Source organism: Vulpes lagopus, chromosome 3 (genome assembly GCF_018345385.1).
Source record: "Vulpes lagopus strain Blue_001 chromosome 3, ASM1834538v1, whole genome shotgun sequence".
NCBI lineage: Eukaryota > Metazoa > Chordata > Mammalia > Carnivora > Canidae > Vulpes > Vulpes lagopus.
This window is the reverse complement of record NC_054826.1, coordinates 25,322,663-25,337,630: the sequence shown is the minus strand read 5'-3', so window position 1 is coordinate 25,337,630 and position 14,968 is coordinate 25,322,663. Positions and strand designations below refer to the sequence as shown.

General features: G+C 35.7%; 1 pseudogene; it reads left to right on the top strand.

Moving 5' to 3' along the window:
• The first annotated feature begins 589 nt into the window (after nucleotides 1–589).
• On the top strand, nucleotides 590–4,963 carry LOC121486972 (annotated as a pseudogene).
• Nucleotides 4,964–14,968: the final 10,005 nt, after the last annotated feature.

Genomic DNA, 14,968 nt, shown 5'->3' with positions numbered 1-14,968 from the left:
GATAAATCTTTTAAAAAAATTATTGCTTACCTATGACAAATGTCTAATGATTTTTAGCTATATTGTTAATTTTTACTACTACCACTATTAATATATACCAAGACAGTTTTGAGGTATAGTAGCTTTAATTTCAGGATAACGTCCTGACAAATAAGAGTTCTACACTGATAAGATTAGCTGCTTCAAAATGCCCTATCCTTCTTATCACTAGACACTTGTATTTCTAACTTTGCATAAGACTTATCTCATTGTGTGAGTGGGGAAGCATTGAGATATTCATTGATTCAATCATGACATTTATGAGTTTCCTTATGTGCTAGTCACTGAGATTAATGCTATAAGAAAAAAATGATGAATGAGACACAGCCTGTATTTTCAAGAAGCTTGTTGTCTACTGGAGAGAGCTTATAATGTGGGCATTTAGAACCAAGGCAATTAAAATATGATGGGGATAAGTATCATGTTAAGGGTATATTCATGACTTTATTCCAGAATGTAAGAATCATAAGGGCAGGGTGTTGTCTTGTTCACTCCTGAGCCCCCAACACTTAGGACAGTATGTTGCATATAGCAGACACCCAATAATAATATGACCAAGAATGAGTGCTATTTAAGAGATGCCAAGCTAAATGAAGGGTAAGAGGAGACTTTTTTAATGGGGTGACGAATAGGAAGTAGATCAAGTGAAGAATGAAAGTTATTCCGAGAAGTATTTATCAATTGCAGAAAATCCTGGAATAGAATAGTTATACATAGTTTTAAGAAAGGGTAAATAGTTCATCATGCCAGAGCTTAGCTCTAGAGGAAGAGAATAAAAAGAAGAAAAAGATCTTGAGGATCCCAGCACACCCTGATAAGGAGTCAATGGCTTAGTGGGGAAATATGCAAGCTTCTCAGCAGCAAAGTGATAAAATTGGGTTTGTCTGTTAGACAAAATGGTATAGCTGCAGTGTGGAGAGTTGTTGAGGTATACAAAAGGACAAAAGAAAAATTAAATATAAATTTATTCACAGCCTTCATATAGATCATTTGAGCATAATCTTGAGGTTATATCTAAATATCTTCCACAAGGAAGCCCCTCATGACATGTTCATACTTAGTTTTTGCAATACTTAGTGGAGCATAATTTTAGAAACAGATGGTGTAGAAACAGAAGGTGAAAAAATAAGCTGTTGAGGATTTATTCTGTTGATATATGGTATAAAATTCAGTTATGAGATTTCATAGTCTGACTGAGAAGTACGAAATATTTCATTAGGGATAAGCAATGGATACTTGTTATTGAAAACAATGCCATGAAATAAACTGCATCCTTCAAGAATTAACTAAAAAAACTCTCCGGATTATTACTCATCACAAAAATTGAATTGAGCTGAAAATTTGGGATATACATTTCTGAAAACAAAACATTTGTTTTAGTGGCAAACAGCAGAATTTCACAAGGATACACTTCTTCAAAAATTTCAGCTTTAAAGACTAAGAATTCTTCACAATTTAAAAATTAAATCTGTACTTCAAACCTCAATATTGGAAACCTGGGTCCCTTTTAAGTCAATTTTAAAGTAGAAAGTTTTGTGGGATAGGTTTTACACCATCACTCAATTATAAAGCACATACCCTCTTTCATATTTTGATTTAATTTTTGACACCTAAAGGTTTTAGCAGATTGAAATGTTTCCAATCTGTTAAGTGAAAAGATGTTTTGATGCTTCTATTATTAACATCCTGGTTCCTAAAATTCTATTTCCTAAATTGGGGGGTTTCCAAATATTATATAGAAAAGAATTGAAAGTACAGTAATTTTCATCTTACTGGAGTAGGTTAACACAATATCTTTCTCAGAGGAACTATTTTCTTAGTAATATATCTGCTTACTGTTGTCACTCCGAATCTGAAAGAAGGAATTTTGGGACATGTGAATACTGTATACCATTTTTGCATTATGATATCTTAAAAGCAACATGCAAGATACCTGAGAAAGGTAACTGTTTCCTCTGAGGTAATATATTTTTAAATACTACAAATCCAGTAATTTACTCTTATTTCAACTAGCAGGTTTATGTAATAACCACAGAACATACAGGAAAATAAAAATATGCATTTTGAAATCACACATAGATGATGGTTACTCCAGTTAAATGATCTTTCATTCTATGATTTCTGGGATTTTAAGGGAGTATTAAATTCTAGAAAACTTCATAGTGTTATAGCCCAACTTTGTATACACAATATCCATTCATGTGCTTTGTGAATAACTAGAAGGGAAAATTTCAGGTATTCATTCCATATTTCATACCTTGTATTCTTGGAATAAATTATTTGGATTCCTTTTTACATGTTGGTAATTTCATTTTGTTAATATTTTGTTGAGGATTTTTGGATCTATATTCTTTTTTTTTTTTTTAAGATTTATTCATTTATGATAGACACACACAGAGAGAGAGAGGCAGAGACACAGGAGGAGGGAGAAGCAGGCTCCATGCCGGAAGCCCGACGTGGGACTCGATCCCGGGACTCCAGGATCGCGCCCTGGGCCAAAGGCAGGCGCGAAACCACTGAGCCACCCAGGGATCCCTGGATCTATATTCTTAAGAGGTATTGATCCGAAGTTTTCTTGTGATATCTTTGATTACAGAATCAAGGTAACACTGGCTTCATGGAATGAGTTGGGAAGTATTCCCTCCCTTACTATTGTTTGGATATATTTGAGAAGGATTGGATTGGGATTAATTATTCTTACATATTTTGTAAAATTAGTTAGTGAAGGCATGTAGGTCTAAGCTTTTCTACTGCCAAGTTTTAAATTACTAATTCAGTTCTCTCTCTCTCTCTCTCTCACTCTCTTTCTCATTAGAAGTTTTTTATATTTTCTCTTTTTTTATTTTAGTAGACTACAGTTGTGTATGTCTTTCTATTTCTGGTTCTGCATCTATCAATCAACATTTTTCCTGACTATTGCTAATTGTTTTGGTTTTTTTCTCATGGCCATTAATTTTTATTGGGATATGGGACATTATGATTGATACATTTAGAAATTCTGGATTATACTCTCCCAAAGACTGAAGTGTTTTTGTTTTTGTTTTTGTTTTTGTTTTTTCCCTAGCAGTCAGGTACAGTTTCAATGGAGGTCTAAGTTACTTAGGAGACTTTACAATTTTGTATAACCAAAACTCTAATTCTGTGTCCTTTGTGTTAAGTAGAAGCTCAAAATCCTACTCAGCTCTTTCAGTATTCTAGTTGTTTCCTGTTGGCTCCTTGGCATTTCACTTGCTCATGCACTATCTAAGGGTCAGTCAAGGATTTAATGAAGCATATGAACTTCCTGGAGTTTCTTCTTTATTTAGACCTCCATTTAATGTCCAGCCACCCTTGTAGTCCCAAATTCCATCCTATAACTTCTAACCCTATATAATTTTGGTTTTCTTCTTTAATTATAACCTCTCAGTGTTACTGGAGCTTTTCGCATAGTGGAAAACTGAATAAACAGGTGTTTCATCCTGTGTGGTGTCCTTCTTTAAGAGTTGCATTATTTTGGAGTACCTGGATGGCTCAGTCGGGTTGAGCCTCTGAGTCTTAGTTTCAGCTCAGGTCAGGATCTCAGGGGTCCTAAGATCAAGCCCCATGTGGGACGCAGGACTCAGCAGGGAGTCTGCTTGAAGTTTCCCTCCCTCTGTTCCTCTCCCTACTTGCTTATGCATGCTCTCTCTTTCTCTAAAATAAATAAATCTTAAAACAAACAAACAAACAAACAAACAACCTTGCATTATTTCCAAACTCAGTCAATATAAGTCACTTTCAGGTGCTTTCAATAGTTGTTTAAAAAAAATTCCCGACTGCAAAAGGCAGGCGCTTGGGGGAAGAAGGCTGCCCAAGCTTTTGCTCTCGGCCTCGGAGGCTGCGGGCACTCTCTGGGCGTCTTGGTGGCCGGAGCTGCGTTGGGCGCCGCGGGTGGCGAGTTCAGGGCCCGGCAGTTGCTCCAGAGGCAGGGCGTGGAGGCGGCGCTGGCAGGGAGGGAGCCCCACGGTTCTGCAGAGAAGTCTCTCTTGGAAAAATCTGGAGTCCTTTAACCGGAACAGATTCTAGGCTTTACACTAATCCTGCCTTGCCTTATGATCAGTCAAAGCGGGTGGCCAGATGGGTTCTCCAACATACATCCAAGAGCAAGATAATGGGTGATGCGAACAGAACACATTGTAAATTCAAGCCTGATCCCAACATCCCGCCAACCTTCAGGGCCTTCAGTGAAGACTATCTTGGGAGTGGGTGGTCAGGAGGACACATGGCTCCAGCAGGAAATAACAAATTTTCATCTAAAGCCATGGCTGAAACTTTTTACCTTTCTAATATTGTGCCTCAGAATTTTGATAATAATGCTGGGTATTGGAACAGAATAGAAATGTACCGTCGAGAACTGACAGAGAGGTTTGAAGATGTCTGTATAGTACTTGGACCATTGACCTTACCTCAGACTGGAAATGATGGAAAGAAAACCATTAGTTATGAGGGGATTGGTGAGGACAATGTGGCAGTCCCCTCGCACCTTTATAAAGTGATCCTGCTCACAGAAGGCCGACTCTGCTGAACCCCTGGCACGAGGGGCCTTCGTGGTGCCCAGTGAAGCCATTGGCCTCCAACCTCGGTTAAGTGAATTCCAAGCGAGCCTTCAGGACCTGGATAAGTTGTCAGGACTGGTGGTTTTTCCTCATTTGGATAGAACTAGTGGTATCAGGAATATCTGCTCTGTGGACACCTGTAAGCTCCTGGATTTCCAGGAGTTCACTCTGTACCTGAGCACAAGAACGATTGAGGGAAGCCGATCAGTACTCAGGCTGGAAAAGATCACAGAACATTTGAAGAATGCAGGGATTGAACCAATGATTCCTTCATGAGCCGCTATAAGAAGAAGCTAGAAGAACTCCAAGCTAAGGCGCAGGCAGGATTCCTGGAGAGAAAGACATCTTAGTTTTGTTTTTTGTTTTTTTCCTCAGAAGATATGTGACAGCATTTGTAATGAAGCAGGCGTGTCCTCTTCAGGCTACTGCATTTTAGTAGCTTTGCTTGCTTAAAGAAATGATGAAATCCTAAATTTAAGACTAAATTTCACCCCAAAAGATGAAAGATCTAAAAGTTTTTGTCAATTTTTCTTTATTTGATACAGGAATGGATTATTAAGGGAACTGTAGGACCTGCGGATTGGGTGCTGATCTTGTGTCGGGTTCACAGAGGACTCTGGACACAAGATGACATGGCCTTTGTGTCTCTCTGGATGTTAGCATGGGAAGACATTTTATTTTCATGCCTCCAAATCATGCATGATCTTTGATGAATCTGCTCATCTTTCCTGGAGGCCAGTGTTGAATGTTCTCTTTCTCTAGGACCTGAGTTGGTCTTTGAGGTGGCATTTGGATATCTTCTGTGTGTTGTCCTGACAACATGTATGATAGTGTTACATATTTGTTTCTTGCTCCTTCTCTCATAGAGCTGCTGGTCCTCCATTTCTGTCGTATAGAAGCCCTCAGCTACACTTTCTGCACACGTAGTGTGTTCAGTGTACCAAGCTCATTGCTTTACAGCGACTCTCCCGACCACCGCCCTCATTTTTGTGTCAAGAAATTAAGCCTTAGAGAGCTTACGAATTTTGTTCAGGGTTCACCTTTCCAAAGAAGTAACCACAGAAGTAGGAGGCATGTGGGGCCAAGAAGAAAGACAGCATGACATGGATTGAAATAATTCTGACCCAGAGGCTTTTGACTCAGAACTGTATTCACATGGGGATCGGTGATCCTGGACCTGTTTGCTAAGAGGGGTCTGGTTTCTTGTCTGCCATCAAGCCAAGGGGTCCTGAATGTCCTCTGACTTGAACCCTCCTTAGCTCTTTGGGAAGAAACAATCACAGGTGTTTGAATGTTAGAGGGCATTGCTTTGTAGGATTTATTGGAGCCCCTACTTGCCTCCAGGAACGCAGTTCTTTTAGTGACCAGATGGTGCCAAGCAGATAGGTTCTTTGCTTTTTAAGGTGAGCATTTTTTTCCAAAGATTAAGGGAAAATGTCTGTGCCCACACATCCACCAGCTCACGATTTGCTTCCCTGGGTAGTACGGGGCAGGCGGTGTTTTGAACCAAAGACTCAAAGACAATTCTCACTATTTCTAGGGGAAGCAGCGACTGTTTTTCTGAGCCACGTCTCTGCATTGGGGTTTATGTGGAATCCTCTTCCCAGGCTACCATAAGTATAGGCAGTGAAATACCTTACCTTAAAATAGGGCCCAGGAGCTTGTCTAAATGTACCCTAGCTCTGCTGTCTTTTCAAGTGGTATTACAAGAACCGTTTAATGGTGTTTTGTGTGTTTGTAACAAATGCTGAGGCTTTAATATAAAGGTAAGATGATAATGAAAAAAAATTCCAGAGCTTATAAATGTTACCTATGAGAGAGTTAGTCCAGTATGAACTACTCCAGTAATATCAGAACCAAATACTCTTCCCTTTAAAAATTGTAAACTTTTGTTTCTTAAATTCTACATATGAGCAAAGTCATATGGTATTTGTCTTTCTCTGACTTTTTTCACATAGCATGGTGCACTCTAGCTCTACCTACCTTAATGCAAATGGCAAGATGTCATTATTTTTTTATGACTGAATAATATTAATGTATAGATACACACACACACACACACACACGCACCACATCTTTTTTATCCATTCATCAATTTTGCTCTTTGCTTTTAGTTTCTGAAATCATATAGAATTGGTATTTACTTGTATGGAATGCAAGGAAAGAATTTAATTTAAATAAATTTAAACAATTGATTCAGCGTTACTTGTTAAATACTTTATATAATAATTTTGTAATGATTGCTGTGTTGTGTAAGTTCTTTACATATATATTTTTCTATGCTTTCTATTGGTTTCCAATTACATAGTTCTGATCCAGTATCAGACAATTTAAATATCCTTGTTTAAAAGTATAATTTCTTATATCATGCAAAAAGGATTTAAAGTGTTCTTTTAATATTATCCTGGCCTTTTGTTCTATGAGATGAATATCAAGAGTTGCTCTCAATATCTAAAGTAACACAAAAACAAACTTATCTTTTTAACTAGGCTTGTAATAACTTTACAGGTTAATCTGTGGAAAATCATATAATAGTACACAGAGGCCTACAACCAATTTAGCTAAGTCTTGTCTAAGTATTTCAATGGCATTTTATACTTTTCTCATAATTTATTGAATATCTTATTATATTTATTCCTGAGCACCTTATATTTGTTATTATTGAACATAATGTGGGTTTTCTAATTACATTTTACAATTACTGTTGATATATAAAAAAGTGTAATTTAAAATTGGTTTTATATCCAACAAAATTTTGTCCTCTCATTTTAGGTTTCATTATTTACATATATCTTTTACGTGAACAATTAAATGAAAGTAAACAATGAGAGCTTATAATATCCTTTCCAGTTTTTATGAAAACAATTTTTCATCAACTTTCTATGAATAAAAAGACGTTAAAGACAGAGTAGAATAAAAGCTGTTAAGATATGCTTCCTTGATATTAAAGAGAATATTACCAGCTTTTAATTAAGCATCATGTTTCCCATTGGTTTTTATTAGGTTCTAAATCATATTATTAAATATGTCTTTTATCTGTTTTTTAGAGACCTTACAATTTTGTATGACTTCACTGCACCTGAGATAGCTACATGTTTTTCTCCAATAATTTCTTATTATGGTGAGTTATATTAAAATATTTTCTAACTTTAAATAGCCTTTGAGTACTAGAAAAAATTAAGTTTGCTCACAGTGAATCACTGAATTTTGGGGGTGCTGGGGTTATGATCTCAGGTTTGTAAGATCAAGCCCAGGTCAGGCTCCTGCTCAGCTGGAGGTTCTGTTTGAGATTTTCTCTCTCCCTCTGTCCTTCTCTCTGCTTCCACTCTTTCTTTTCTTTTTCTTTCTTTCTTTCTTTCTTTCTTTCTTTCTTTCTTTCTTTCTTTCTTTCTTTCTTTCTTCTTTCTTTCTTCCTTTCTTTCTCTTTCTTTCTTTCTTTCTTTCTTTCTTTCTTTCTTTCTCTTTCTTCTCTTTCTTCTTTCTTTCTTCTTTCTTTCTCTCTCTTTCTCTGTCTCTCAAATAAATCTTAAAAAAACCTTTCTTGAATTTTTTAAAACTTTCAGTTAGGATTTTGAAAATCATTTTTAAAACAATGGTTTAAAATGTTCCGGTGATATACATTCTTTTGCCTAGTGTTCATGTCATGATTATAATTACTCTAAAAAAATAAGTTAGATTGTGTACCTGATTTAAGAAAAAAAAAAGTTGCCTATGATTATAGTTTTGTTTTGAATATTTTGTTATATTCAAGTTTCTTATTACACTTTGACAGAATAGATTTTCCTTAGGAAATTATCCATTTTATCTGATTTTTTCATGCATTAGTACATTGAATTTATAAAACTATGTATTTTATTCCCTATCATATACCTTTATATAACATTTAGATATATGTATTTTTTAATATTATTGTTACCTATTATTATACTTTTTGCACTTTTTCTTTTTAGTCTAGGTAATACTTGTCTACTTCAATAGGTTTTTCCCAAAGAAATATCATTTGGTTTACTTTGATACAGTATATTTTTTGTTTGGTTGTTGGGTTCTTATTACATTAATTCTTGTTTTTATTTTTTATCATTTCACTCATTGTATTGACTGACATATTAAAGGAACCCAGTGTATTATCTTTTCAGTGAGTGTGTGAGTAAAAGAATCAATGCAACCCAAACCTGCATTATTTTCTTACTTTTTTAAATTGAGTATGGTGAACTATATCTCCTTGGTAATTGAGGGAATACTAATACTTCTGTTCTACTGAGGTATAGAATAGAACAAAATCTATCTTCATGTATTCATGAATTTATCAATTCATCACAGCATAACATATAGAGAAGTTGAATCACTATGTTATATACTTGAAACTAATGGAATTAGTTGTGTCAACCATATGCAAATTAAAGAAATTAAAAAAGCCTCACTCCAGTGTAAATGATATATAAAAAAAATATATGGTACTAGGGATCACTTTGTATACAAATTATATATACACACATACACTATATCTATCTATCTATACATATATATACTTACATATTTATAAACACTCTGAAAATATTCTCATCTATATGTTTATATACTTTCATATTTCTAAATGTATCTTGATAGAGATATATATAACTATGGATACAGACATGTGGTATAATGCTCACCCAAATACTAACAGTGTTAGGATTTAGAACTATCTTCTAATTTTTTTCAGCTCCTTTGTTTTATTTTTTAAAAATATTTATTTATTTATGATAGACACAGAGAGAGAGAGAGAGAGAGGAAAGAGAGAGAGAGGCAGAGACACAGGAAGAGGGAGAAGCAGGCTCCACGCCGGGAGCCTGATGCAGGACTCGATCCCGGGACTCCAGGATCGCACCCTGGCCAAAGGCAGGCGCCAAACCGCTGAGCCACCCAGGGATCCCCAAGCTCTTTTGTTTTAAATATTTGCATTGTAATTATGCCAAAATTCATATTCTGAAAGTAAAAAGAATCTGTGGTATTTTTAAGGGTACCACTAATATTATTATTTTAATAATTTGAGATTTATTTTTGTTATTTTTTATTAAGGGCAGGAATTATCCCTATTTACCATCGCATTTCTGTTAGTAAGTAAAGTGCCTGGCAATCCAGATGTGATTAATGATGATGTACTGAATAAATGAATGAGCATATAGAAAGAAGATGCTTCAAATTAGAATATAGATTTCTCACTCCTACCCTACTTTACTATCTTTGAGGAAGGCTCATTCTGTTACTAATGGTAAAAATTAATTTGCTTTTATCTAATAGATTTTTAATCTATTTTTTCTTTACCAATGAATATAATCCTCAGATTTTGATTCTCTTGGAGTACTTTCGGATTCATCTTGAAACTCCCCATTGGAATATGGAAGAAACTAGGGCCAACCAACAATCTGTCTGAAAATAAGAGAAGCCACCCACCTGGGGTCAATAACCCACTCTATTTCATGAAGCCATTCTTATTTCAACACTGAAGTGCTTTGGATAGGTGAAAATGACAATGCTGATTGGTTCAGGTACCAAGGTCACAGAAGGGGTTCACTTTACAATTATATCCACTCAGAGAAGTCAGTAATGCATTCTGCTGAGGAGACTTAAGGCTCCAGCTTGCTCATGATCCCTCTGAGTGAAGTGATTGATAATCTATGCATCTCTGCCTCCAGAAGAGCTCAACCTATCAGAGCCAACTATGCTTCTTTAGATAGCTTAAAAAAGTGAAGATCAAAAAATTGGATATAATCAGAATCAATTACTCATTTTTTCTAAATTAATTTGAACTTCTAGATAATAGAACAGTCATTCCTGAAAGACTTGTTTTGAACCTATGATATACTTTTTCAAAATAGCCTATCCCTATTCTTGAGATATATAAACCCAATATTGGTTAATTTTATTACTTTTGATTATAAGTCAATGTGGTAAGTTTTAGTCTATTCAATTGCTATCAGTTCACTCATTAATGATGTAGATACCTTTAATATTGAACAAAGGGGACACACACTCTCATACACAGACATCCACATGCACACACACCTACAAAGAAAAGTCCACAAGTATTTAACTGACTAAAAAGTAACAAAAAGCTTGACGATGTCAGTTGACCCAAGTGCCCAGTCTGACATGAAAGAGCTGAGCTGAGACAGCATCCGAAATGTTTTCAGTTCATTATCAATTCCAAATAATGGGATGAAACATTTATCTCCCAGACTTGGACGCAGTTGAATCTGTAAAAGGGTTCACAACTGAGAATGGAGTAAGTTTCTGGAAGAAGTCGGATTTTAATGCAGAAAAAGAGGGGGGCCAGAAAGGAATCAGCCAATGAGGTGAGTGCTAAACTCTGCAGCAGTTTAGATGGCTTTTGATAGTTACCTTTCTCTGACTGGCACATAAAACCATATTGTATATAGCACATGGCTTCACCAATCATCCTCCTATCCCTTTCCATGCACTCTCGCCCTGCCTCACAGACTGCTCGAACCAGTTTTAGAATGCCCATCTCCATAGCGAGGTGGAGCTACCTTCCCATAGTGTACTTCTGAACCCATTGCCTTTTCCTTTAGACTCCATATATGACCCTGGACTCCTATTACTTTGATTTTGAATACATTTTGTCTCTGCTTACCTGTCAACCTAATCTTACAGACTCCTCCTCACTAGAGGAGGCCTAAGATGCAGCAAATGGGGTTGGGTTTCAGACAATCAGGTAGTTTGTACATGGAGCTCATCCTGTAAGCTTGGGTGCCAGAAAAAATTAGTTCAGCTTCAACACTAAGCATAATTTAGCCAAAAATTTTAAAGCATTTTATAATGGTGGAAAATTTTTTTAAATGATAAAGCACATCCAACATAGTTGAAGTAGACTGTGAGCTTCTCAAGGTCAGAAATTCTCTTACCATTTATCACAATGCTGAATACACTGCAGGAGGTCAATGACAGCCAGATGAGAGAAACAAAGAATGAGGAAAAGCCAAACACATCTTACTTCCTAAATAAATTAATTCATCTAGATACTATATAGATGAAATGGTTCATCAAATTTTATACAACTTTTAAGAATCCCACTACTCCCAAAGTCTCTTATATTATTTTCCCTTAGGTTCATGGAGCAGCACTAGAAAACCATTGAAATTATTTTTAAAATGTAATTCCAAGTTCCTAATACTCCAGATTCTTCCAAGGTTGAAAATAAAAATAAAACTTTATTTTTATTTTTATGAAAATGTATCAAACCAACATTTTTATCAGAAGGCTAATTTTTCTTACTTAAGCTTCTCTTTCTCTTAAGGAATTGTAAATGCCAAAGCTTTCCAGATCTATTTCAAACCAGTCCCTGATTCCACCATAATATTACCCCATCGATTTGACTTTCGCTTACATTTTTTGCATAGTTTTTTCCCTTATTTGACATTTCAGCAACAGTAATCTTGAAAGAAAACAAAAATAAGAAAACCTTTTTCTCTATTTTTGAATACCATGGTAACTGCTCTTCTTTATTGTGGCATTTAATTAATTGTGTCTGTTCAAGTAAACCTATTTCCTTAAAACTTTTATCTTCTAGTTTGCTTTGCAGCCTGACAATTGACAGGTAATAAAATGTTTAGGTCAGCACTTTTCTACAAACTCACAAAAAGTCAGGAGACTCAGTGTCAAGCTCTCTCAGACTTTTTTAATCACTATGAGTGGAAAGGATGACAAATTTTGATTAAGACCAGCTAAACTAATCAATAAAGACCTTGAACTTGCATATGTTACTACTGGCTGTTCACAATAATGGTGATAGCCTAAAAGTGAACTTTCAAACCATTAACACAAAATGAACAACAGATAACTTGACAAAATAATTTTTCCCCTAAACTATGTTTCAAGTTTGCATACCTACGTCAGTATTCTAGATATCTAAATTATTGTCATTCTCTTTGGCTGTTGCCCCTGCTTTTTTTTCTTTTTAAAATATTTTCTCCAGCTTATCATTTAGATGACTTCATTCCCAAAACTCCATTAAAGTCACAAATCAGGAAAATCACAGAAAGGTTAGTGACAGGGTCCTGTTGCTACCTACCATTTTTGCAGATCCCAATTTTGATATAGTAGTTGAAGTTCAAAAGGCAAAGAAGGTCAAGGTGAAGGTGTACTACTTCAAAATCCTCAAGATCCATTGGATATAGAACTTAAACAAACAAGAAATTACTTTAATTGATTAAATGTAGATTGAATTAGGAGGAAAAAATGACAGGCACTGCTAAGGTTATATCCCCCACACATTGTTTAACACAGCATGACTGATTCAATCTGCCGAGCCCCAAGGAAGGCCAAAGATGTCACTCATGGACTCACACAATGCAGGATCCTTAGAAGAGCAAAATCGAAAAGTTGCACTTTATCCACTCACAGCCTGGAGCCACTGTTCTCATTCGGTCTTCTGTTAGCAGAACAATGAGCTACAGCAGGCATTGGGCTGTTCCACATAATAATTATAGGTATCCCACAGGCAAAGCTGTTGTTGCTTTTAAGACTTGACAGAATGTGTCTTGTAGGCATGACCTAGCAGATGGGGACTTTTTTCTTTCATCTTTCCCCAAAGCCACCTAGGTGAAATATATAAAGCATCTTGATAAGGGATATATTTTCTCCTATAGGGGTAGTTTGATTACTATAAGCTGCTCTTCTTGTTCATTCACCTGAAAAATAATTGCCACTCTGTGGTGGAAGAAGTCAAGTATAGCCACAGAGGCAGGGATAGACCTTTTGCTCCATCCTGCTAATTTGTGTCACCTAGTGCACTGGCTTATGTATTGATGGTAGGAAAAAAAAAATGAAGCAGAAAATTAAGTCTGAAAGGATTTTTTGTCCTGCTGTCACTTTGTACAACATTTAGTTCAGTTGACATGACACTGTGCCTTTTGTTACATAAAACTGTCACATTGTCCCCTTCTGGTTAGCTGCAGTTGCTGCCCAAATCAATAATATCTGTCAAAACTGTCAACTAACGAAAGGATCCTATGATATGTTGGCTGCAGTGAGTGATATTTTTGACTATCTCTTTAAATATTACCAAATTCAGTTCAAACACATATTACAAATGAAGGGAATGACATAAGCTTTGTAAATGATACAACACGTGAAAATGAGGGCATCACTTATGTACATTAGATATATATTATTTCGTGCACTTGTAATTTTAAAGGAACTTCTTAAAAGTCAATTTTGGATGGATCACTTTTATATAATGAAAACTTTAACTTCCAAGTGAAGAGGCAACTAAAAAATGCTGAGCTTCTATTCATTTTCCCCTCTACATAATGATTACATTTGTTATCAGAGATAATTTATTCTAGATTTAGTTACACATGGAAGAATTGTAGGTATGATTAGATCATGAGAAGAAGTTGTAACTTGTTTTCTATCCATGACGCTTGGGGGTTGCCCTCTCCATTACTTGTAGGCAGGAAATGCATCAGACAGCTATAGCTGGAGCCAATGGTCTTAAACATTCCTGATCAGTCCCTCTAGTTGGAAACTATTGAAGAAAGCTCAAAAGTGACTTTAGGTGCTTCAGGTGAACTAAAACATTGTATTTTGTAGTTTAGTTAAACATCTTATTACATTTTGCTCCACTCAAGAATAACATCTTTATGTCTTCATGGTTTTAATCTCTAACCAAGCTACATATAGGGATCATGCTACTCAGAGTTCCCTGAACCACGTATTCCATGCTTTTTAAAAATTCATGTTTTAGCATTTGAGTTTCACATGCTCTTTGTGAAACCTCTCTCCTAACCCCTCTAACTACCCCACATTTTCCAAATTGTCAGAAATCATCAGAATTAATTTCTCTCTTTTGTACCTGATGTGACTTGGGGTATTTAGGTTCATGATACCTATATAGGTTTACCTTGAATCCCCAATATCATGGCCTATGCAAATCTAAAGATCTGCCTCCGTGCAGAGTGCTATGAATTCCCATACATGCTACCTCTGCTTGGTCCTGAGTTGACTCAAATGTAAAGCTCAACACCTCTGAGTTCTTCAAAGAATTATCAGCATAGTTTTTAAGGTACTCAGTAGACTTTATCAGATATATTGTGGACTAAAGATGATGAGTTTACATAATAAACATTTTCCAATGTCCTTTCACAAACATTCTCTCATATTAAATCAGTGCCATAGATTTCTGCATATAAAGCTAACAAGAATGCATTTTGAAAAGGTATTATTTAGTCCTTAGTAGGTCTAAACTGTGCCATTCTCTCTGAATTTAATAAAAATTGCTTAAAATTTAAAAACAGATCTGGTATAAGACTGACTGCTATCCTTCATATATGAATGTCATCACTGGGCTTAGC